General features: G+C 44.5%; 1 long non-coding RNA gene and 1 pseudogene across 4 annotated transcripts in view; both read left to right on the top strand.

The window, feature by feature from the left end:
* Window positions 1-3,161: 3,161 nt before the first annotated feature.
* The window catches only part of LOC105074670 (uncharacterized), a 32,815-nt gene continuing 10,841 nt past the window's right edge, over window positions 3,162-25,135 (top strand). Inside the window, exons 1-4 of one of the 4 annotated variants that reach the window (XR_012507494.1) lie at window positions 3,162-3,822; window positions 4,252-5,709; window positions 5,982-6,034; window positions 14,053-19,644. This is a non-coding gene — a long non-coding RNA (uncharacterized LOC105074670). Of the gene's footprint in view, window positions 3,823-4,251; window positions 5,710-5,981; window positions 19,645-25,135 lie in introns of those variants that run through there. The other 3 variants (XR_012507495.1, XR_012507493.1, XR_012507496.1) reach the window with 3 other exon arrangements.
* On the top strand, window positions 19,905-23,159 carry LOC105074745 (nucleolar protein 56-like; annotated as a pseudogene).

Here is a 25,135-nt window from a genome sequence, read left to right as displayed (position 1 = left end):
ATCCTGGGGAACACTCATAATATAATGTTAGATAAAAACCACTGTATATAATAACACACTCAATAGAATGGCTAGAATTTAAAATACCGACCATACCAAGCATTGCTGAAGAGGTGGAGGAACTGAAACACTTGTACACAACTGGTGGGACCGTAAAATGGTACAAACACTTTGAAAACACTTTGACTTTTGAAAAATGTATAAATTTAATATAAAAATTTAAACATAACCTACCTTATGATCCAGCAATTCTCTTAGATGTCTACTTAAGAGAAATGAAGGCATATGTGTACACAAAGACCTGCTTTATTTATCATAGCCCAAAACTAGAAACTATTCAGGTGTCTGTCAACACATTCACAGATAAACTGTGGTGTATCCATATAATGAAATACCACTCAGTAATCAAGAGGAATGAATTAGTTTACCTGCAGAAATCTGGGTAAACCTCCAAAACACTACGCTGACTGAAAGAAGCCAGACCACAAACAGATACATGCTGTATGTTTCCATTTATAGAATACACTAGAAAACCAAATCTGACCTATCCTAACAGATAGTTGATCAGTGGTTGCCTTGAGCTAGGAATTGAGGGAATTGACCAAGAAAGAGACAGAGAATTTTGGGGGATAATGGGAATATGTTATATCTTGCTTGTGGTAGTGGCTTTTGAAGTGTATGAAGAAATATTTGTTGCCAATATTTACAATGTGACGAAATGAAAAACTATATATATACACACACACATGTACATATATACACACAGATATATATACACATACACACAGAGAGATATATGTCTCATATTTGTCTAGTAATGTCAGAAATACCTGTATATATATCTGTATACATATATATCTCTGTGTGTCTATATATATGTGTGTGTATACATACATATATGCCATAGGATTTCAATTTTAAAAATAAAAAGGGGGGCAGAGAGAGAATGCTGGAAGCACATTTACTGAAGGGTAGCAGTGGCTAACTCTAGTTTGTGCAGTTACAAGAGATTAAAAAATTATTTTAATAATTTTCTGTTTTTTTCTAGATTTGCTCCCATGACCAAATACTAATAAAAACATTAGCAAATGCAATCTTAAAATAATTATTTAAATTATTATTTAAGTTAACTTAAAAAAATTTTTGCATCTTTAAAAAAATTCAAGCAGTTATAGCTCAATAAAGCTGGAAGAAAATGTAAGGCCTTTTTGGTGGCACACGTCCATAGAGGGGTAGAAAAAGAGGCAGCAGCAGGTTGTTCTCCAGCTCAGTGGCTGTATCTCTTCGCCAAGGCAGTGAACCAAGTGTGCCAGCCTTAGCGTGTGCGAGCGTAACTCCCATAATGCCGAGAAACACATCACAGTAGTGGGTTCCTCCTAAAAATGTACATGAGGTAAGCAGATTTTGCACACAGCTCCTACTGAGATCACTGAGCACTGTGGGCGAGGCCTCATCCTAGATCCTTCAGGGAGGTGGAGTTAACAGGACTGTGGGTTGGTCTTCAGGAGACTCTGACCTTCAGGGGCTCTGTGGGCGGTCCTCACACCAGGAGCTGTGTCTCCTAGTCCCAGGCATCGGGGGACAGACACCCTGGAGCATTGCTCCACGGGAGGCATAGCCTTGGGAAGGACTCCTCTTGGGAGGCTCCGTTCCCAGTGCTGGCATCCCCAGTGACCATCTTCTTCCTTTAGCTCCAAAATGGTGGGGACCCCAACTTCTTTTTCTTGGGTTCCTCTTACTCACACAGCTTATACGTGAAGGTATATAATGGCTATTTTTACCAAATTTGGTCATTTTTATTTAGTTGACTTGGTGGGGCAAAGGGAAAGGAGCCTTCTCCCTTAACAGAGGGTGCCGATGCTAGGGTCACAGGAGAGAGCAGGGACCATGATTCTTTGCCTCTTGCGGGACTCAGAAGCCCCGGGATGCTCCCCTGCAGGCCTACGGAAAGATAACGAAGTTGGCCAAACCATTCACTGGCCCAGATCAGAGAAGGTGCTTCCTCTCTCTTTTCCTGCCTTTGGTGCCTCTTCACCCAGGAGATCCAGTTCCCCCTGATTGGTTTTGCCACAGGACCATGTTCCGTGGCTTGGCTTCTGTTCATAAAGATCTAGCCGTTCTGGCTGAAACCTGGCCCATCTTGTTCAAACGATCTCACAGTGGCTCACCTTGTGTTTCTAGACAGAGGTCTTTGGCCTTACTTTAACTTCCCCACACTGAGAAGGTTGCTGAGAAAACTTGGCACCACTGTGACTTGTAGACCTGCCACCCACCACAGGAAATGGATGTGGCACTGAGAAACCAGGCTGGCCCTGCCCACAGCACATAATTACCGGGTTTAATATTTGGATGGTCCAAGCCAGTGCCAGGTCTCTTGTACTTGTAGGAGCCAGGACATAATCCCCCGTCCTTGCTTCCAAAACAAACCGAGGGTGCCTTTATTCTCTGTGTTGATTTCCTTTGATGAGGTTTTCAGGGCCCGATGGATGACTCTTTTCCCTCACCTTGGTCTCTAATTACTGCCCACACTTGCTTCCATCTGTTGTGGTTTCTGAGCTAGGAATGGAAGTGTACTTGGATGTTTTATTATCGCCTTGGAACACGAGCCTAGAAAAGCAAAACATTCCCTGTAATTTCCACTCCTTTGAATTTGTATTCAGCCTTGGTTTTTGCTGAAGCAGCATATGATGCAAAGAACAGACAAGGTCTGGGCTCCTCCCCAAAGTGCCAGTGACCTCCCTGTCTTACCAGGAGTGAAATCAAATGACAAGGCAAGTTTCCACCTTTAATCAGCCATCGATCAGCAAGGAAGTACACACCTACCATTCACCATCAAGACACCAAGGGGTGAGAAAATCTCCCAGAGGTCAAGGCATTTCCTCTGCCCCCAAGGAGTTGGCCACGCAAACTATGAATTCAAACATCTTCTCCGCACAGACCCATGTGGCCCATAATGAATAGGGCCGATTCTCAACCCAGAAGAAGACACACAGGAACAGGGACTGTGTCGCCTGTACGGTGAGAGCTCGACAAACTCAGAGCAGCTGGAGGTCGCTGTGGACTGGAGGGCTCTGAGAAGGTGACCTAGAAGAGGGGCTATTTGAACTAAATCTTAAAAACCAAGGAAGAGTTATTTAGGAGGAAAGAGAGGGAAGAAATTCAGGGTGCTCCACGCTGTGTAAAAGGAAGGATGAACCTAGCACTCTGGGGGACCCATGTTGTGGCCCCTCCTCTACTTAGAACCTCTTCCAGACTCTTTCCTTCCGTTGCTTTAACTGAGTGGGAGAAGACCTACCCCTAAATCAAGAGATGGCCCAGACCCCTGAAGGTGAAGCAGCCTCTCAATCCCAGTCCCCCATGCCAGCCCCAAGGAAGCCAAAGCAGGCATACTCAGTCACTGAAGTAAAAATAGCTGGTTACAGCAGCTGAGGCAGTGTGGGCGGAGACTGAGGGAGGGAGACAGCACTGGGAGCCCGAGGCCAGCTGGGGCGGAAGGCGGGACAGTGGGGCAGACCCCAGCCAGGGCTGCTGAAGAAGGCTGAAGGTCGGTGCCAGTGCTGAGGCCCTGACGTGTGGTGGGAGGAGGCCAGGTGGCCGGACAGCTCTGTTTGTCCTGTAGGTGTGGGCAGGGAGGCAACTGGAAGGAAGGAGTCAAGGGCTGATTTGCCCCAGCCTCTGGGTTCTGTGTGGAGCCTCCATAGTCCAGTAGAAAGATTTCTGTTTGAAGTGACAGACTACGCCTTCCCTCCCTCCCACGGCTGCAAAGGATTTTATAGTCAAATATCTGCTCACAGAGAGAAAATACCAGGCAGGACGTGTGTGGTGAGTTCTGTGACCTTGGGACCCTGCTCAGTCTCAGAGCCTCTGCAGCATTTCCCTGCACTTGACCTGACATGTCCCATCACTGCCAACCCAGAGCCAGCTCCCTTCAGGCCCCCGCTGCCCTGCCCTGCACTCCCCGCTGGTACTTTCTCTCCTTGATCTCGGCTGACAACAGCCCAGGCGAGACAGGAGCGTCCCAGGCCTGCCCAGGCTCTTCCCCTGGGTCAGGCCCAGGGAGGAGGAGGAGGGAGAGGGGGAGGGGAAGGGGGAAGCAGAAGCAGCAGCCCAGCACATGGGGACAGTGAACCCAGAGGAGGATGCCAGGAGGGCTCCTGTGCCTGAAACAGGGGCCCTAGGGCTGTCAATTACCTGGAAGCTGGGAGTATTTTGGTCTGAGTGTGATCACCGTGTATTTGTAATCCATTACAGGACTGTAAATCCAAGAGGGCACGTCTGTGGGCTTGACCGTTATCTTCCCATCAAGAGGCATCAGGATTTCACTGCCCGGGGAGGTCCCCGCGAAGGTTTCGGGTTCGTCAGTGGAAAGAGAATATGAACTCCATGAATACAAGAGGTTTTGCTGTTTTGTTTACTACGGTATCCTCGGTGCTTGTCACATAGGAGGCACTAAATATTTGTTTACTGAATAAATGATGAGTGAAGAGTGAATTGGGCATCTAAAAATCACCCGATCAAGGCTGGAAGCCTTTTTAAAAGGTTGTAATTGGGGAGAGCTGGGGTAGAAATTTTGCAAAGCCTGAATTCGAGATCCATCCATTCATTTCTTGAGCACTGCTATATGGCAGGCACAACAACAGATGTTTGAGATGCAGAAATGAACCAGATATGACCTCTGTCTTTAAGAGGGTCACAGGAGACTAAACAAAATAAAGGCCAAAAATGCCACTGGAGTTTAATTACACAACAAGCCAATGAGGTCAGTGCTATTATTTGCCCTGTTTTATAATTGAGAAGATAAGAGCACAGAGAGGTTAAGTAATTTGCCTGAGATCACACAGCTAGGAAATGGTGAAGGTAGGCTTCAAATCCAAGCATTCTGGTCCAGAGTTGGAGCTCTTAGCTACCACTCTACATTAGAAAGATAAGAAGGGGAGAGAATCTTTACTGTTTATAAAGGTGTAAAATGCCCTGAAGTTTGCTTTGTCAGGAGTATTAGAGATCTACAGACAGCAAAACCTCTTCCATTCTAGGGTCCTGGAGACTGAAAATCTGAAAACTGTCTGGACACTCTTTCCAGAAACATACACGGTTGCAAATGTAATTCTAGGGGTTTGTGGGTCCCCTGTAGCCTATCCATGGACCCATTAGGTCTGTGAACTTGAGGCTAATGGGTCGAAGGTTTCCAATTTGGCCGGAGATGGGGATGGGGGTGGGAGGTGGGTTTGCTAAATGGGACCAAGGTTCTGGTTCTGAGGTCGGGACCAGGCTCAGCTGAGCTGCCTGCCACTCTGCTCAGTGCTTCGGAGATGAGAGCTCCCACTTCAAACTCTGAGTCATCCGGTGCAATTTCTTTACATATTTTCACAAGAAAAGAGGCTTTATTTGGAATGATTTGCCAACATATTATAAATCAAGAGACATACAAAACAGACTTAAAGGAGCCACAGAAACAGAGTTTCAGAAACTGTAAAAATAAACCACTTCCAAAGGACATATAAAGTCAACTCTAGAGAGAAGAACAAATGAAATCAATTCACTTTTCAAGAGGTTACAAATCTAGCTAATAGAAGGCACAGCTCTTTTCTTCTTAAAAAACTGAATCAAGCTAACACTTGAACAGGATTTCAAAGTAAAAACCTTTGGAAAAATCCAGCAATGAAAAGTAACAACTGCGTCTCTCCCCATCTTGAGTCCCAGACCCTTAAGGTAACTCCTTCTACCTGTTCTGTTTTTACTGCTTCTGGGGGCAAACTCCTGATCTCTAAATAACATGCTTGACGTCTGATGTCCTGCTGTCATAGCAAGGATTCAGGTTATGTCACCACCTCTATGACATCCCTCCCATTTCTTTATAGTTAACTTACTATTTCCCCCTCTATTGCACTGACTGACATTGTAACTTTGAAAATATATGTGCTTAAATCTTTATCTCTTGCTCATTCAACTTCTGACATCTCCCTTGATTTGCTACTTTACAGATGAGAAAATGGATGCTTGGGAGGATGGTCGTTTGCCCAAAGCCACATGGTTGGTAAGTGGAGGAGCTGGGTACAAGCCCAGGTCGGCCCCCAAGCCTGGCTATGGTGCTGTGGTCCCAGAAAACACTTTTGCCTGGCACCTGTCACTGAAGTGGGGTCACCTGCTATTTTTACACCTCTTACTATGCAAAGAGGGTCGAATCCCGAAGGACTCGCTGGCTCGTTAAAATGCCGTATTAGCGGGTGGAGGAGGGGTGTTTACAGAGAAGACGGCAGAGTCCCGTGATTGAGTCCTGGTACTCGGGTGCCCTCTGAGTTCCCTCGTTCTCTTGCTGCAGGGAAGCAGGATTAGAAGAGTTAGTTCCAGGGTAATTTACAGGAATAGGGATGGTTTGGTAGAAGCCAGCTCCGAGGTGCCCCATTCAGCACCGTTATTCAACAGTGGCAAAAGAGAACAACGGAATTGAGGTCAGTAGCTACTTGTCTAGCGTCCGGCCCCAAATCTGGGAGCACATGGGTGGTCTCAGTGGTGTCACCCTCATTGGGTGTCTCTCTCCTCCGTGGCACTGCGGAAGATTGGATTTGTTCTCATCACTCCTGCATGGTTTAGGAACCAAGGCTGACCTGAGCACACCTGATAACAGTTGTTGCTTCAGCTTTATCAGTTGATCTACTACTTAATCAGAACAAATAGCCCAACACCCACGTCCACATCTACACAATGGTGTGTATGCTGGAAAACCCGTAACAGCTGGCCCTCCTGCGGGTGGGGAGGGGGCGGATACACAGCCAGTTTCTGTGGTGTAAATACCAGTTCCATAGTTGATTTCAATGGGACGTCATCGGATATGGAATTGGGAAGAGTTCATGCACAGTAGCAATTCATTATAAAATATTTCCACCGTACAGATGTAAAGACAAGGAACCTCAGAAGCATAGATAATAGTAAAATAATTAGGAAGTGAGGATTTTTGAGTATGTATTACTTTAAAAAAATACATAATTGATTTGATCATAAGTTTTTATAATTTAATTTTTAGTAATGGCTTTGTTTAACGACTGGCTCACAAAATTCCTGAAAACTGACCAGCCAGCTCTCATGAGCTGGTACAAACCAGCTCCAGCATGACACTGCTTCTTATTCAGCTTAGGACCCTGCTACCTGGACCAACGCAAGGAGTGAGGAGGCTGGGGTCTATTGTAAGACTATAATACCATAGGTGATCAGCCTGGAAACCATAAACTATCTGGGAGGCGGGCGCTGGTCACACTGAGAGGGAGGCCAGGGTAGGCTGCAGCGTCAGAGATTTGAAACTAGCTGGGCTGAGGTCTTATTCAGTACACTCAGATGTGCAAAATGTCCCGGCTTCATTGTCCATGACTATTCTTATCTTCCGCTAAGGCCTCTGTTTCCTCTTCTGGGGGCAGAAGACTTCCCCTGGTAACTTCCCCTGAGAGATATCTCAAGAAAACTCACATTCTTTTAGTTTAGAACCGTCTCTTCCAGGTTGTCCCAGCCCCTCTTGAATAAAGATTTAGTCTTCCGGATTTCTCCCCATCCACCTTGCATCTTTAGCAAAGATGGCATATTAGTTTGCTGGGGCTACTGTAACAAGAGACCACAGACTGAGTGGCTTAAACAACAGAAATGTATTGTCTCAGTGTTCTGGAGGCTGGAAGTCTGAGGTCACATGCCAGCAGGGTTGGTTCCTTCCAAGGGCTGGGAGGGAATGATCTGTTCCAGGCGTCTCTCCTTGGCTTGTAGAACAGACCACCTTCCTCCTGTGTCTCTTCCCATGGTGTTTTCCTTGAGAGCATCTGTCTCCAAATTTCCCCCTTCTATAAGGATACAAGTCAGATGGACTAGGGGCTCACCCCACCCCAGTATGACCTCATCTTAACTAACCGTGTCTGCTACCACCCAATTTCCAAATAAGGTCACATTCGGAGGTACGAGGGGTTAGGACCTCAATGTATGAATGGGGGTGGGGATGGGGTCACAATTCAGCCCATCACAAACAGTGTTTGGCTGTAGAAGCATCTGAGTGGAAGGGGAGACGACCATGTCCTCGTGGGGGTGGAAGGTCTAGGAATGGGTCTCTGAGTCCCCCTTGGTCCTCACTGCAGAGTGGCTGGTTTGGTGTGGTGTCTGAGCTTCCAGTACCTCCCAAGCACTCATTCAGGTGAAGCTGATCTCACCTGGTTCTTTTGGCTCCTGTGTCCATAGTTTCTCTGGTTCTTAAATTTTGTGGCTTCTCATTGTCCCTCAACTTTCTGTAATCTGATGGTTCTGAGTACTTCCAGCACCCTGTCAGGGGACTGAGACCCTTGGCTGCTGCTGCACTCCCACTGGAGGGTCAGGGCTCTGAGAGACCACCTTGCAGCCTGCCTACCTCGCCACCATCTTCAGCCTGGGAGGCCTGTGTTGAATGTGGACCTTCCCTCAGGTGCCTGAGGGAAGAGGGACAACCCCAGTGCTCTGGGAGCCGTCTAGACTAACCCACCAGGGTTTCAAGCACAAGCGGGGAGTGGGACGTGCCCCTCCCACACACGCGATCTGCCTCTCTTCCTCCTCTTCCCACCGCTTTCCCACACGGGAGGTACTATCTACTGTCCCCTAGACGAGAAGGTACTTAAGTTTTCTTTTCCTACAGTTTGTAGTAAATGTCAACGTGGAGTGCTCTAAGCAATACTTTTGTTAGTTAAAGGGAGCTTTTGGAATTTAGGGGAAAAAATGTTCTACTAAAACAAAAGTCTGGCTTTCAAAATCAGTGGTCACAAGTTTTTGATCATGCATCCCCACCCTCCAGTAAAATAATTTGAATATATACATATATTATATTTGATATATCTGTGCATCGTATATGTATGCCTTTACATTTATTAGTGTATTAATATACTGCATGCTTTATAAAACATCCATCCAAAAATAGACACTTTAAAAGATAAGATAATGGATGGACCTAGGGATTATCATACTAAGTGAACTAAGTCAGACAAAGACAAATATATATGATATCACTTGTATGTGGAATCTAAAAAATAGTACAAATGAAGTTATTTACAAAGCAGAAGCAGACTCAGAGAAAACAAACTATGGTTACCAAAGGGAAGAAGGAGAAGAGATAAATTAGGAGTATGGGATTAACAGATACACATCACTATATATAAAATTGATAAATAAGGACTTACTGTACAGCACAGGGAACTACATTCAATATCTCATAATAAACTATAATGGAAAAGAATTGGAAGAAAAAGAATATAGATACATATGTATAACTGAATCACTCCGTTGTACATCTGCCACTAACACAATACTGTAAATCAACTATATACTTCAATTTTTTAAAAGATAAGATAAACATGAAAATGGTGGTGAGTGCTAATATTTTCTTTCTGCACCCTGGCCACACCTCACTTTGGAGGCAACTATCACTACTGTTGTCTGTCAAGGGATCAAAAAAAATAACAAACAAAGAATTTGGCAGCCGAAGCTGAGCAGTGACCTGGTTGTCCTCACTGGCATCTCTCGGTCCCTGAAGCATGGAAACCTGTTGATTAAATGGACGGAGAACCACAGAACATCATGATTTAAGTGGAAAGAAAAACATAGCAGTTTAATGTGTATTCAGAAGTGTCATTCCCATGACAAGGGAACCATGCCACGGGCCGGCCCTGATCACCCAGGCCTGAGAGCAAAATAAGCTGCCTCTTTGTCGCCCACGACAACATTCCCTTTGTCATCACGGGAAGATGGATGGGGGTGTGTTGTTGTCTCCTTCCCTCCCCGGAGCCACTGGACAGCCAGGGTGCCTGTCAACCAGAGAAGCGTGTGGGCAACCGAACCTGTAGATGTATGTCAGGGGCAGGAGCTGCCAGGAGTGCTGAGTTCCATGTGCTGGGAACAAAAAAGGGCGTGGAATCTGAATCTGAGCTTTACATCAAGTAAAAGTTGCTAACTCAGTGGCAGTGTTAGAGGAAGAGGCTGTCTACAAGGTAGAAAATATACTGTTTAATTTTCAAAACATTATTCATTTTGTTTAAAGTAGAAAGTACGTAATTGTATATTTTGAATATTTAGAAAGGATTAAAAATATTTTTAAAAGTCAAGATGTAAATGATTCAAGTTTAGAGCTCTATTTAACTTTTTAAAATGACGTTCTTACCAATTGATTTCTCTTGCTGCAAGTTGGATGACACTGTGATTCTAATAAGGTTCCCTGTTGACATAGTACAAGTCATATAGCTTTAAAAAATATAGCACTGATATCTAATTTTGAGAATTAACAAACTTAGACATTCTCTAGCGTGCTATATCAAAGAAGAAGCCACCATATTTGGGAATTGTATCCACTGCTCTTAGGGCCACTTTTGGATAAATATTTAAGTAAACACACTCATTTGCCTGGAAAAAAAAAAAAGACTCGTGTCCCAGAGGCTGACCAAATCCCCCTTTGAATAGTGTACTGCACTGCATGAACGTCTCCAAGTCAGAATACTCGTCCTGACTGTAGGACTGGAACATACAATCCTTCCAAGTACAGCGTTTCCCACAGGGAAGCATTTGACAACCAGGAAGTCAGGGGATTGGACTGTAAGAATGAGCTCCTTGCATATCAGTAAAAACCTGAGACAAGTATTATGGGGACTTTTGGAGATTTCCAGTCTCTGGTCACTTCCCCAAGGTTTGTGATGCTGGTTTACTCTGGCGTAACTGTAGTGGGATCAAGTGGAAAGGGCAGGAAGGTCTTGAACCCGAGCTTGAATTCTGGTTTAAATCCTGGCTGGTGCTTATAAGTTTGGTGACCTTGGACAAGTTAACTTTGTGGAGCCTCAGTTTCCTATCCATAAAATGGCCCAATACTAAACAAAATGATGTATACAAAGTGTCTATTACATCACATGGCACTCGGTAGGCATTTAATAATCTTGATAAAAGTTAGCTGATACTGGACTTATTAAAAGCTTTTCCCAGGGGGAGGGTGTAGCTCAAGTGCTAGAGCACATGCCTAGCAAGCTCAAGGTCCTGGGTTCAATCCCCAGTACCTCCCCTAAAACTAAATAAGCCTAATTACCTCCCCTCTCAAAACAAACAAACAAACGAAAAAGCCTTTCTCCTAAATTTCCTAGCATCTCCTGCCTGGATGATGCCTGTCCTTCTAACCAAAACTCAGAGGCTGGCTGGCCGGCTTTCTTTCTTTCTTTCCTAACGACTTCAACTTTTAATAATGGAAACAATTTACCATTCCAGAAATGGTTTTAGGGAAGAAAAATCTTTCCCATAAAAATAAACTTACACTCATCACAATTACAAATTGTGTAATTTTTTTACTTCTGCAATTTAAAATGCTCCTCTGAGGGGAGGAGGGTATGGCTCAGTGGTAGAATGTGTGCTTAGCATGCACGAGCTCCTGGGTTCAATCCCCAGTACCTCCATTAAATAAATAAAACCCTAATTACCAGCACTCCCCTAAAAAAAAAAAACCAAATAAAATGCTCCTCTGCAATACTACCCTTCTGTTTAGCCTCTTCCCTGCACCACCACATATTGAGGAGAATACAGTATTACAGCAAGGCTTAGGTAGTTTAATTTAACATAAGAATTCATACAATGATTTATTTTTTAAACTTTGGCCTGTGAGTCATTATTAAAGTGGACTGTTATTTAAAAATGAAATTTCTCAGACTGTTTAGCTTTCTAATTAACTTTATACATAATTCAGCTTTTGCATATAAAAATGTTTTACATTGTCATTAGGAAAATTACCAGAGAGTGTCTTACCATATTTATCTACACACTTGTCAGTTCCCAGTTCCCATGAAGCAGCCCCTCTTCACTTCCATAGCATTTATACCCCAGTTTGATGCTGTCCCTGCTACATTTACATTTTTAATAGGGAGCGCTAGAAAATCTGACCATTCTCAAAATTGAAAGAAGTATATCTCCAGTACTAAGATGTCAGGCTGTGTGACAGATGGAGGCTGTGAGTGGGAGATGAGATACTTCCCACTGTTGCTTGTGGTTGAACTTGCAGTAGCTGCCTGTTGGCTATGCAGGCACAGACCTGGCAAAGCCTCCGTCAGTCCTGACGGGTCTTCCTTACAGTCAGCAGCCGCAGCCATTGGTTACTCCTTTGGGTCCCAGGATTTTTCTGAGACAGCTTGGCCTCCCTCACAATCTCCTCCAGGAAATGTGCTTGGTTCTCCCAGGAGAATTACAGCTCAGAAGGATAGAGCTGAATGGCAGGAGCTGGCTTTAAAGGAAGTGGGGCAGCAACGTGGCAGTAGGTGGTGGGGTGGTGGGACAGGTGGATGAAGGTGAGGGTTGGAAATAATCTTCCTGGGGGTGTTTGTGGAAGGACAGACCCATTGGGAACATCACAGTGAGGGGTTCAGGCAGTCAAGGGCATCCGGGGACAGGAGAAGGGAAGCACCCGGTTTTACTTCTTCACGGAAGTACCTTGATTATTTTTACTAAAATGTTTTGAAAATAAAATGTAGAAAAAGGCAAAAAAAAAAAAAAAAAAAAAAAGTCTAATCCAGGCCGGTGGTATAATTGGTCCCCACAAATTTGTTTTCATGTCTCTTCCAGGGCTCTCAGTGCAGACCCAGGTCGGCTCTGCCGGTGTGGGAAACACTGCCACCTGCTGGACATTTTGAGAATGTCAGCAGGCCCTGCCCTTCAAACCCAGTCTCAAATTTTACTGGTGCATCTCAGCCGCCAGAGCAGGGGCGCACAGGACCCACGACCTGCGGCTGCTTTTTCCAGTGGCCCCCAAGGAGGCATTATGCAACTGGCCAGAATATAGAGATAATTAGTTAGATCTTGATTTTAACATTTATGAGGGCTGTATCAAATTAAAATTCGAATACTTGCCTCCTGAAATGATCTCATTTGCCCTGTAATTGTTTTACCTCCATAGACATGAAAACAACCAAATATCACTGGAGTAGATGAACAAACCTGTTCTTTCTCCTAGCATCACCCTTACCAGCTGTAGCACATGGCGGGAGCCTCAGCTCAATATCAACCCCATAGAGTTGTTAAAAGGATGTAAAAATCCTGGCATATATGTAGTAAATGCTCAATGAATGGTGACTCTATTCTGAATTTGGTTCCCAAATTCTATGAAACCTAGAAAAATGGTAACATATTAACCCATAGTAACCCAGTATTTTGTCAGAGAATGTGTTTTAGAACAGCACCTTTGTTCCCTTGGATTGGGTCCAGCCCCAAGTGAGACACACATCATGGGAATATTCTGTCCCAGCCCGACCCTCTCTATTATTCCAAGGTTACCCTGCTCCACTACCCTGGTTTTCCTGAAAAAGCAAAACAAAACAAACCCTCCCCGACACACATGAACACGAAGAATTCTGTCCAGAATGTTCCCAGAAGAACTACAGTTGACCCAGTGGAGGAGGAGGAAGACTACAAGGATTTTTGGGGGGACTGGGGAAGAGGGGTCCCTGGAGGCTACTTTGTCTTTGACATGTCCACCCCCTATTTCTGATCTTAGAACTTTAATTTAAGCCACTGACTAAAGCTCAGATATGATTCAGCAGCATATGGGGAGAAAACACCTTAGAAATATATTGAAGCAAAATAAATCCAAACAAAGAGTAGGAAGGCCATCACAGGGAAAAGCCCTCTGTGCTGGGGGTGAGAGTAGGGAGTGGAACAGGGGCTGTGGGAGCTGAGAAGAGCTTCTTAGCTAAGCATCTTCTATGACAGTGGGAGAGAGGAGGGGAGAGAGAGGGAAGGGGAGAGAAAGTGAGAATAAAGTTCTGCAGGGCTGGAGAATGACCTCCTGAGCCCATTCTTCCTTCCGCAAACACTCCCATACCCTCTCTCTCTGTGCTTGATGTGGGGTGGGGGCCTGAGGCACAGCTGGATGTGGCTCCTCTGGAAGGGACACTCAGGGCCCATGACTGCTCCTTGGGGGTCCAAAGCTTTGTAGGATTGTGCCTGAGCCTCAGACCCCAATAGACTTCATCAGAAACCCTCCCTGCCTCTGTGAGAAAGGGTGAGGCTCCGTTCACATTCAGGTTTCTCCTTTGTTCACAGCAGTACAATCTGCACAAAACACGTGGCTGAACCGTGCCCATGTTCCCACCTGCTGTTTAGGGGGAAAAATTGTGTTTTGGAGCATCCCAGCTTTGGAATCGACTGACCTGAACATTGTCAGATGTGTTCTCAGAATACATGAAATTATGTTCTGCGTAAATATTAAACTACAAAAGCTGTTAACCATATCTTGTATGCGCTGTTGACAGACTAAAGACCACCCTCAAATCCAACCAATCAGGACTCAGCAGTGCCCGACACAGGCCATCAGAGTTCAGTGACTGAGCCGTGAGCTTGGCAGCTGTGCATTTTATAACCAAATTAGGTTAATTGAGAAACTAAATCATTTGTATCTGGTAACAACAATTAAACATAACATGAGATCACAACATTATGGGAGCAAAAACTTTGAATTAGGTCATTCAAAAGATAAAGTAACTTGTTTCTGTGTGATTTCCACCTTTAGTAGGGAGCGGTGGGGTGGGGAGTATGGTCTGCAGGTTCATTAGGAGGTGTGGCGTGTGCTTTATTTCTATGCCAGTCTGGAACCATAGAAACCTATGCATAATTTGAATGGTACTTATGTCTAGTGTGGAGCAGGACCCCACCAAGTGATTTCAAAGCAGTATTTCATATGTGGTTTATGATTACCTTGGGGCCATACAATTATCCAAAGTAACAGAATATAACTAGTAAGGCAGTCTTTTGCCAACTAAGGCATTCTGAAGAGCTCCAAAAGTTATAAATTAGCTAAACGCTGTCTTTAGACTTGGAGAGCTTTAGAGTTCCTTGCAACATAGTGACAGGGTGAACCCACGGACATCAAAATCTCGTACAGAGTATGGAAGAATCTGCTGTGTTCCCAAAAATTCCTTTCCTTTTCTTCCTGGGCCTTCAGATAGACTCAATTTTGTGGTCTTCCTTACATTTAGGTGTGGCCATGTGACTGAGTTCTGGGCAATGAACTGTGATTGGGACAGACCAAAATAGTTAAGAAATTGGTCAGTGTCACTGGGAACAAGGCCAGTATACAAAAATCAATAGTATTTCTTGATACTAGCAATAAACAATTTGAAAGTAAAATTTCAATAAGTAGTTCCATTATTAATAATACCAAAAAGCATCAGCTAGGAATAATATAACCAAAGATGTGCAAGACCTCTATACAGAAAACTACAAAACATTACCAGGAAAAATTGAAGAAGGAAGAAAGAGGAGTTATATACCATGTTCATGGACTTAAAGAATATTATAAAGCTGTTAACTCTTTCTGATTTTATCTGTAGATTCAGTTCAATCCCAAGCAAAATCCCCTCAGATGTATATGTGTGTTTTTGTGTGTGTGAAAACTGACAAGCAAATTCTGAAATGCAAAGTACCAGGAACGACAAAGACAATCTTGAGTAAGAACAAAGTTAGAGGATGTAAATCACTGATTTTTAAGCTGCCATAATTAAAACTGTGTGGTATTGGCAAAAGTATAGACAAAGAGACTAAAATAATAAGAGTCCCCAAATCGATCCACACATATGTAATCACCTGATTTGCAACAAAGGTACACTGCAATATAGCAGGAGAAGGTTGGTCTTTTCAGTAAATGATGCTGACCCATTGGATATTGACACGGGAAAAACCTTGACTTCTGCATCATACCAAACACAAAAATAAATTACAGCTAAATTACAGGCCTGAATGTGAAAGGTAAAAAATAAAGTTTCCAAAAGATAACTAAGGAAACAGAAAAGAATATGTTTGTGACCCTGGGAGAGGCAAAGATTTCTTTAACAGGATATAAAAAGTCCTACCCATTATAGAAAAGATTGGTGCTCCATAATTCATTAAAATTTAAAACATTTGTTCATTAAAATATAAAAGCCATGAAAGGAGTAAAAGGCAAGCCACAGAGTGTGAGAATATAATTGTAATCCCATATGACTGGCAAGTAATTCACATCCAGAATAAGAAAAAGACAAAATACCTAAAAGAAAAGTTGACCAAAGACTTGAACAGAAAATTCCCAAAAAAGAATACCAAAGTGGCCAATGAGCCTTTAAAAAAGATGTTCAATATCATTAGTCAATATGAAAATGCAAATTAAAACCACAGTGAGATACCACTGTATTCACACCAGAATGGCTAAATAAGAAAGACAGACAATACCAAGAGTTAGCAGGGATATGAAGCAACAGTTGAACTCTCATGCAATGCTGGTGGGCATATAAATTTGTATAACCACTTTAGAAAACTGGCAACCTCTACTAAAGTTTTATATGACCCAGCAATTCTACCACTAGGTATATACCCAACAGAAATGGACAGATATGTACACGAGAAGACACATTCATAATAGCTTGCTGATAATAGTCCAAAACTAAAAAAGCAATCCAAATGCCCATCAGCAGTAGAATGGATAAATTGTGGAATATTCATGCAATGGAATATTATACAGCAATGAAATAGAATTAACTACTCTTTGAAGCCACATTATGAATGAATCTCACAGACATGATATTGTGCAAAAGTAGATGGAACTTCCCTATGCTCTCTTTTCTCATCTGTCCACCGAATAACAAGGACTCCAAGGACAAGAAGAGGATGGAGCCACACAATAAAGCTTGGGGAACCCCGAATGATGATGTGAAAGCTTACCTGGCCAGGAACACCCACTTTGCATTATGAATGAAAATAACTTTTTATGTTAAGTCACCGAGACTTTGGAGTTAATCTATTGCATCAGTCAGCATTACTTCTCCTCGGTGGGATGTAGGACAATACAATTAAGTGATAACAGGTGGTACCATCAGAATGTGCTCGAGAAGCTCCTTAGAAGGAGAAGCCACCAGGGCTGGTGTTGTCAGGAAAGGTCTTTTCCCATCTGCAAGAGCTGGAAGTCAAGTGGAGGATGGGGCTTGGGTCCGTCAAAGGAGAAATCCTTCCAGGTAGGGGCAGGGGCTGGGGCCTGATGCTGATGGAGGACAGATGCGGAGCAGCCTTTGCAGGTACCCTTGTCACCCAGTGCAGGATCTGGGAACAGAAGGGTCACTAGCCCGTCTCTCCTCAGCAGATCCTCAGCCCTTGCTTTGAAATGACGTATGTGCTCAGCCTACACATTCAAGGCAGTTTCAAGTGAGATGTATGTAATTCCTTTCCTCTGACAACATGTTCCACTGTGTTCTCTCTGTTTCATAATTATCTGCTTTCAGGAAAATTTATGGAGCCTGATGAATAGCTTAACATTTCTTTCTTTGAACTCCCAGATGTTCTGAGCAGATTCCAACTTCCAGCCCATGTTCCCAGCCCTTCACCAGAGCTGTCTGCTAATTTTCTAATCCTCTCCGGGACATTCCTATTTCCTGGGGAGAAATAAGAAAACAACAGTGCTTTGCTAAGAGTGGTGTGCTTCAGCCCTGAGGCCTGGAATCTCCATTTTAGGAAAAATGTTCACAAGGGTATAAAAGCTCTAAAAGGAAAGGGGCCTGTGAGTCTCCTGGGAAAGAATTTGAGACCCCACGACGAGGATGTGCCACAGAATTTTGCTGCCTTTCTCAGGATGGGGCTGTCTAGGAAGTTCATTCTGATTAAAAAAATATATCACAGTGGAGATGTGTGTGTGAGTGCGTGTGTGAAACAGATCTAAGAAAAAGACAGGCAAAAGCAAAGAAAGTGGAGATTAGGTGAGAGGTCAAAGGCAAATAGTTCTCTTTCCTTCCAAAAAGATCTCTTCTGGGCACTTGAATTTTTTTATGATAGGAATGTTCAAAAAATGCAAAAGTAGAGAAAACAGAGTAATGAACTACTGGGTACCTCTCATTCCGACTTCAACAATTATCAACATTTGTCACCTATCTGCTCCTCTCCTTTCTTTGCACTAGAGCTGGGATTGGCCAACTCCAACCCCCAGGGGCCAAATCGACTTGCCTCCTGTTTTTGTAAATAAAGTTTTATTGGAACACAGCCATGTCCATTCGTTTGTGTATCGTCTGTACCTGCTTTTGCATCATACCAGCAAGGATGGGCAGTCATGACAGAAATCGTGTGACCCACAATGCCTAAAATATTTTCTATCTGGCCTCTCACAGAAAACTTTTGCCAACCCTACAGTAAAGTATTTTAAAGTGAATACTAGACTGGATATCATTTCCTCTCTAAATGCTTCAGTATGAATCTCTAACAGGTAAGAGATTTATTAAAGCCATATACATAATAGAATTATCATATCTAACAAAATTAATAATGCCTTAATTTCCTCTAGTACCCAATCTGTGTTGAAAATTCGTGTTATCTTAAAAAAATGTCTTCTTACTATTGACTTTTTCATATCATGATCTAAATAAGATTCACACATTGCATTTGGTTGATACGTCTTTTAAGTATCTCTTAATCCATTGTCAGTTTTTCCTTACACCCCTCTCCTGCCTTCTTCTATACACGTTTATTTGTTGAAGAAATTAGACTGTTTGTCCTATAAAATCCCCACGTTCTGTATATGGCTGGTTACAACCTCACCGCATCATGTGATATGACCACAGTGCATTTCTCTGTCAGCTTTGGGCTGTCCTCCAGTTTCCAGACCTGCCCGGGCATCGCAGTCTGACCTCCAGCAGTGGACCTACTGCTCTGAGGGTTAGCTAGCACATGCCTCCTTACTTTAGTGAAGCTGCTTTTTTAGTCCATTTGGGATCTTATAATGAAATACTGCAGACTAGGTGGATTATAATCAGCAGAAGGTTATTTCTCATGGTTCTGGAGGCAGGAAGTCCAAGATCAGGGGGCCTACATGGTCGTATTTGGGTGAGAGCCCTCCTCCTGGTTCATATCTGATGCCTTCTTGCTGTGTTCTCCCGTGGAGGCAGCAGGCGAGGGGTCTCTGTGGGATCTCTTGTATAAGGCACTAATTGCATTCGTGAAGGCTCCATATTCATGACTAGAGCAAAGGCCCACCTCCTAATACTAAACTCTTTGGGGGTTAGGATCCCAACATATGAATCTTGAGGAGACACATTCAGACCACAGCAGCTGCCCATCACAGCTCTCTGGTTACAGCTGGAGAGGTGGGCATGAGACCCATGCCAGCCAGTTAGAGGCCTTCCCTGGGAAGTTCTTCTCTTCCTTAGCATTGCCAAACTGGCCTGATCTCAGCCTAGAGCTGCCTGTAGCCATGCTGCCCAGCCCACTAGTGAAGTCTGGATCGCTAAAGTGTAGGGAGAATCCTTTAGTACTCTGATGGGGGATGTGGATAATGGGGGAGGCTATGTATCTGTGGGGGCAAGAGGTATATGGGAAATCTCTGTACCTTCTTTTTAGTTTGGCTGTGAGCCTAAAATGGCCCTAAAATTTTTTTTTTAATTATCAGCAGAAAAAAAAATCAGTGAACACAAATAAAGCCAAGCAGCTGTGTTCATGTTAACATCAAAATGGAACCCCAGGTGCAGTAGTCTTTGGATCTGTGTCCCCAGCTGGTGGTGGCCAAGAGCTGGGCGAGTATTTGGCTGATGCAGTTCTGACAGCTCTGGTCATGATGAAGTTCTGGTTTGTTGAATTCGTGTTCAGTCGCATCCGGTTATTAATGTTTGAGCAAAATTTAAAAAATCACCACGGAAACCAGGAAGCAACGCTCCTATTTGGGGAACCAACTAATGGAAAGTATTATAAAATAAGAAACACAGCTGACGCTTCAGCAGTGGGATTTGTGGCATCTCTCCCACATTAGACAGTTAATGTCCACCCTGTTTGGTACCACGTAGCAGTACTTTTAGCCTTTGGAATTTGAAACTGCATAACTGTTGGAGAAGTTTAAAAAGGAGAAAAATAATGATTTCCCAAATAATTAAAGAGTTTGCAGAGCTGGAGCCATGGGAAGCAGAGTGATGGAAGTGAAAGGCGGGGCAGCACCAGAGAGAGTCTATGCTGGCGTCAGGACCTGTGGGTTTGAATTTCAGTTCTGCTATTCACTCAGTGTCTTTTCACAGGACACTTCACTTCTCTGAGTCTTACTTTCCTCATCTGGAAGTTGAGAGGGTTGCCCTAGATTAATCATTGGTTGCCCAGCCAGGAGTCTGAAGCCAAGAGAAATGTGGTGCGGTGAAGGTTACGGTACCAGCTTCCACATGGTTTGTACACATGGTGCAGCCCACATGCAGTGCTCTGTTGGGAGAGGCAGCTTGTACACTCATGGACATGGAATCATCTGCAAAGGAGGCAGCCTTTTGAATGTGCTCACAGTGCACCACTCTGGGTATGTATCCTGAGGCGCTGAAAGCAGAGGCTGGAGCTAATGATATTCACACACCCATGTTCATAGCAGCATTATTAACAACGGCCAAGAGGAGGAAGCCGCCCAAACATCTATCAACAGATGGACAGAGAAACAAAATGTTTGATTCAGCCATAAAAAGTAAGGGATTTTTGATATACACTAAAACTTGGATGGGCCTGGAAAACATTATGCCAGAAAAAAATAAGCCAGATACAGAGAGGCAAATATTGTAGGATTCCATTTATATGACGTTTCAAGAACAGGCCAATTCATGGAGACAGAAAATAGAACAGAGGTCACCAGGCGCTGGGGGGAAGGCAGAAGGAAGAATCACTGTTAATAGGTATAGAGTTTTTGTTGGAGGTAATGAAAAAATTTTAAGTATGGGCAGTCCTGGTATCTGAGTGATTCCCTGGGCTCAGCAAAGGGACCAAGTTTCTGGAGCCCTAAAGACAAGGGGAAACACCCCAAAATATGAACTCCTTTCCCCTCTACCTTCATTGGCCATGCAGCTGCCGAGAACAAAGGCTGAATCTCCTGATACCTGGCAGACAAATGCAGTATTGCCTCAGAAACTGGTTGCTTCTCTGAGGTGCCCACAGGTGTATTTAGAGAGAAGCTTCAGGAACAAGCCGAGGAGCAGCTGTTCTTCTGTGAGACTGGGGAGATTCTTCGAAAGAATCTGGATGCCATCAAGGAGGCAATGCTTCAGGCAGAGGAAATGGCTGCTGAGATGACCAGGAAGCTGGAGAAATAGGAGAAATGCTTGAAGAAGGAAGACAGACAGCTTCTGCCATGGCCCTCACATCTTCAGAAGACCGCAGTGGTGTTCTGGGGGAGTGCGAGGGGACAGGTGAGAGACCCATAAAAAAGAAAAACCAAGAGCCCCAGGAGGCTCCTCAGGAGAATGGGATGGAATATGCATCCGTCTCTTTCTCCAAAACCAAGAAAAAGAAATCCTCTTCCAGGGAGGAACTGGTTAGTAGTGATCTTGAACAGACAGTTGGCAGTGAAATCTTCCCAAGAGGAAGAAATCCTTCCCTAAAGAGGAACAGTTAGTGACTGACCCTGAAGAGTCAGGAAACAAGGGTGTCCCCAAGAAAAAGAGGAAATTCTCTTCCAAGGAGGAGCCGCTTAGCAGTGGACCTGAAGAGGCTGCTGGCAGCAAGGACAGCAGCTCCAAGAAGAAGAAAAAGTTCCAAAACCTACCCCAGGAAGATGGGAATGGACAACTCCCTCGGAGGGAGTAACCCATGGAGAAATCTCCCAGCCCATCCCCTACACTCCAGGAAAAGCAGATTCACAAGAGTCAGGGAGAGAAAAAGAATTTTAGATAAAGAGAGTGATGATGGTTACACAACATTGGGAATATATTTAATGCCATTTAATTGTTTACTTACAAATGTTTAAAAAGATAAATGTGTTATGGCTATTTCACCATGACAAAAAGAAATGGTTTTTAGTGAGTTGCTTTGTATGCTTCTGTTAAAAACTTTTTTTTTTTTTTGGCATGTAAATCAGCCCTCTGTAAAGTCAAGAGGAAGGTGAGAAAATGGAAAGGGAGGTAGGTGCTTAGGGATGAAGTCCAACTGGAAATCATGACGACTGAAATGTTTGACGGTGTGTGTGCTGGCGCTTGTGTGGCTTTGGGGAGATGTGAGGAGGACATGGATTTAAGAAAGAGCAGAGAAGTTCAGAAAGGCAAGAGGGAGCCAACGGCCGAACGCAGGGGGCAACTTTTCCCCCAGCGGGATCGCTGTCTCCAGACTCCCGAAGTCACACAGACGCCCAGTTTGCTCAGCGGCTGTGGCTGGGTAAAACTTGTCATTATCCTCCTCCCCGGGAAGTTTAGTGACTGTCCTTCCAGAGCTTTTCTGCTCTTACCAGCTATGTCGGGTTTTCATATGGGCACATTTCTTCCATCCATAAGAGTCTGAACAGAGGGTGGTGACCCCCCTTTTCTGCTTAGTGCTACCATTGCTCCCATGGCCTCTGAGACTTAGTTCCCATCTGTAGTACGCAGGTCACACTCACCGTTACCTTGGAGAGCAGTAATTCCTCGACTATGCACCGTGCTCCACAGTTTAGAGAACACTCTGGAAGGCTGCCCCCCTAGAAAGTCAGGTCCATGGAGGCAGGCATTCCTTTCTGTTTTGCTCTCAGCAGCATTCCCAGCCCAGGGAGCAGGGGTGCCACACAGCAGACGCACTGTCAATATTGCGGGGTATGTGGTGGGGTGTGGTCTCCGGGCAATGCTGGGAGGTATTTTTCTCCTCATCTTACAGATGAGAAAACTGAGAATCAGCAAGACTGAGTAACTGACCCAGCAATCTGGGATTAACACAGGTGGTCTGACTCCAAGTGCAGTGAATAAGAAGCACAGCCAACTAAACACTACAGTTTTTAAACTCCCATGAAGGTGTATGAAGCGAATATTTTGAGCCCTTTGGATGCTGCTGCTTTTTCCTGTTATTCTCCTCCCACCCATTTTTTCTTCCTTCCGGTTTTCCTTCCCTTTCCCATATCAGCTTCACTCTTCTTCTTACCAGTATCCAGCTCTTTGCTCTTCCAGCTGTGTGAGGATACCCCTGTGGGGCCCTACACTCCCCTCCAAATTGCTTGTTGGAGAATTCCTTCCAACCACTCAGGTTCTCCCCTCCGGAGTCCCAGCCCACACAGCCTGTTCTGTCCTAACAGCTTCCCAGCGATTCTGTTGTTCCCCTTTATAGAACAGGGCTGGCTTCTGCCTGGCTGGCCCGCTGGTCAAAGCGTATTAAAGCGTTTGTTACATGGGGCAGAATTCCAGGCTCTTGCAGTCTTTCTTCTCCGTATAGGACTCCAAGTCCTTGCTTAAAACTCCCTCTGTGTTTACCAGCAATGACACACACTTATGTCATGAGCTTCCTAATATGATGCCCTGAAAAGAGCACAGCACCATCTTTGCAGTATTCCTGCCCCAAATACATAAATGATGAGGAAGCATCAGACAAACCCCATTTGAGGAGCATGCCATAATGTGACTGGCCTGTGCTCTTCCAAAACATCAAGGTCGTGAAAGATAAGGAAAGCCTGAGGAACTGTCCTAGATTGAAAGAGACCAAAGGGATATGGCAAGTGAATGCAGCTGTGATCCTGGTTTGGGTGCTGGACCTATAACCAAGATAATTGGCACAGTCAGTGAAATCTGAATGGGGTCTGTGGATTAGACGGTGTTATTGAATCAGTGTCAATTTCCTAATTGTCATGGTTGTACTGTGGTTATGCTGGAGCATGTCCTTGAACTTGGGAAACACACACTCAAGTAGTAAGTAAGGAAGCTTCGCCCTGCCTTTGAAAGCAGGATAACAGCAAAGTGGGTGAGAGGATGGGCTTTGAAATACCACCTACCTGACTTCTATCGCAGGCCAAGCCTCAGTCTCTTCATCTGTTCAGTGGAGCTAATACTGTACCTGCTTCAGAGGGTATTTTAAGAATTCAATGAGATGATGTTGGTAAAGAGGTTACCCTGGTGCCTGGCGTGTGGCACGCCCTTCATAACCTCTGGCCATCTTTACTGCCTGCACATGTTGCAAGGGGGTGAAGAACTTTAACTGTACAGAACACTTTTTTCCCAGCTTTGTGGCTGGGACCCTCCCAGGTTCCCACCTGGCCGATCTGCTTTGAGAACACGTCAGCGTCATCGTGGGCACAGTTGCCCTGGCTACTAGCTACTAGTCAGAATTATTTTCTTTGGCCTGAATTCAGATTCCCAAGTCAGAGTGTTGTAGTCTGAAGGAAAGCTTTGGCCCGGAGCCTTTGCTTCACAATCTGGGCTTCCCTTCCCTGGTGTCAGCATCCTGGGGCCAGCTTCTATCTCTTCCTGAACAGCCTGGGGCTTGGTTGAATTTCCTCTCAGCCTCCAGAGGGCATGACTCTGGATCTGGAGGTGGCCCATCTAAATGTCCTCATTTCAGAAGTTCTGGAAAGCAGCCAGGTACTCCCGGACAGTGGCTTCTTCCCAAAAGTTGGCCATCAGTCTTCCTCAAAGGTGGGCAGGCCAGACCCCTGGGGGCCTGGCGTGTAGCTCCTGGGAAGGGAAGTGGCATCTCTCTGAGCCGGACATTGGAGGGTGTGGTTTAGGCCCTACTTGGCGTCATCACTTAAAGCACCTGTGCAGGAAGTCACAGAGGGAGGGCGAGCTCAGCTCTTCACAAATTTGATAGCAAAGCCTTCCTTAATTTTACTCTTCACCCTCTTTAGAAACGCTATCTATCTTGGTCTTTCAAGTATTGAATCATTTAGACTGAAATGTTCAACTAAGTTGTGAAGCAAAATTATTTCGTTATTTGTTATCTGAAGATTTCTGTTGGTTGGGAATCCAGATGAACACAGTGAGATGGCTCACCTCTGCCCCGTGATGTCCAGGGCTTCAGATGGCAGGTGTTGAGGAAGGCTGGGGGTCGGAGTCATTCAAAGGTGCTTCACTCACATGTCTGGTGATTGACGCTGGCTGCCAGCCCGGAGCTTTGCGGGGGCCATCTGCGGGAACATCCACATGTGGCTTCTACATGTGGCCTGGGCTTCCTCACAACACGATGGCTTCTTCCAGAAGGCAAGTGTCCAGAGACAAAGAGAGCAGGGTGAAGGCTGTATTGCCTTTTATGACCTGGTGTATTAGTCAGAGTACTTGAGAGAAAAAAAAAAAACCAAGAGGAGATACATGACTGTTGACTCTTGAACAACATGGGTTTGAACTGTACAGTTCCACTTATACAGGGATTTTTTTCAATAGTAAATACTACACTACTATGCCATACTTGATTGGTTGAATCCTTGGATGCAGAACCA

The sequence above is a fragment of the Camelus bactrianus genome, chromosome 6, assembly GCF_048773025.1.
Source record: "Camelus bactrianus isolate YW-2024 breed Bactrian camel chromosome 6, ASM4877302v1, whole genome shotgun sequence".
NCBI classification, from domain to species: Eukaryota; Metazoa; Chordata; class Mammalia; order Artiodactyla; family Camelidae; genus Camelus; species Camelus bactrianus.
This window is presented reverse-complemented; position numbering and strand designations above follow the sequence as displayed.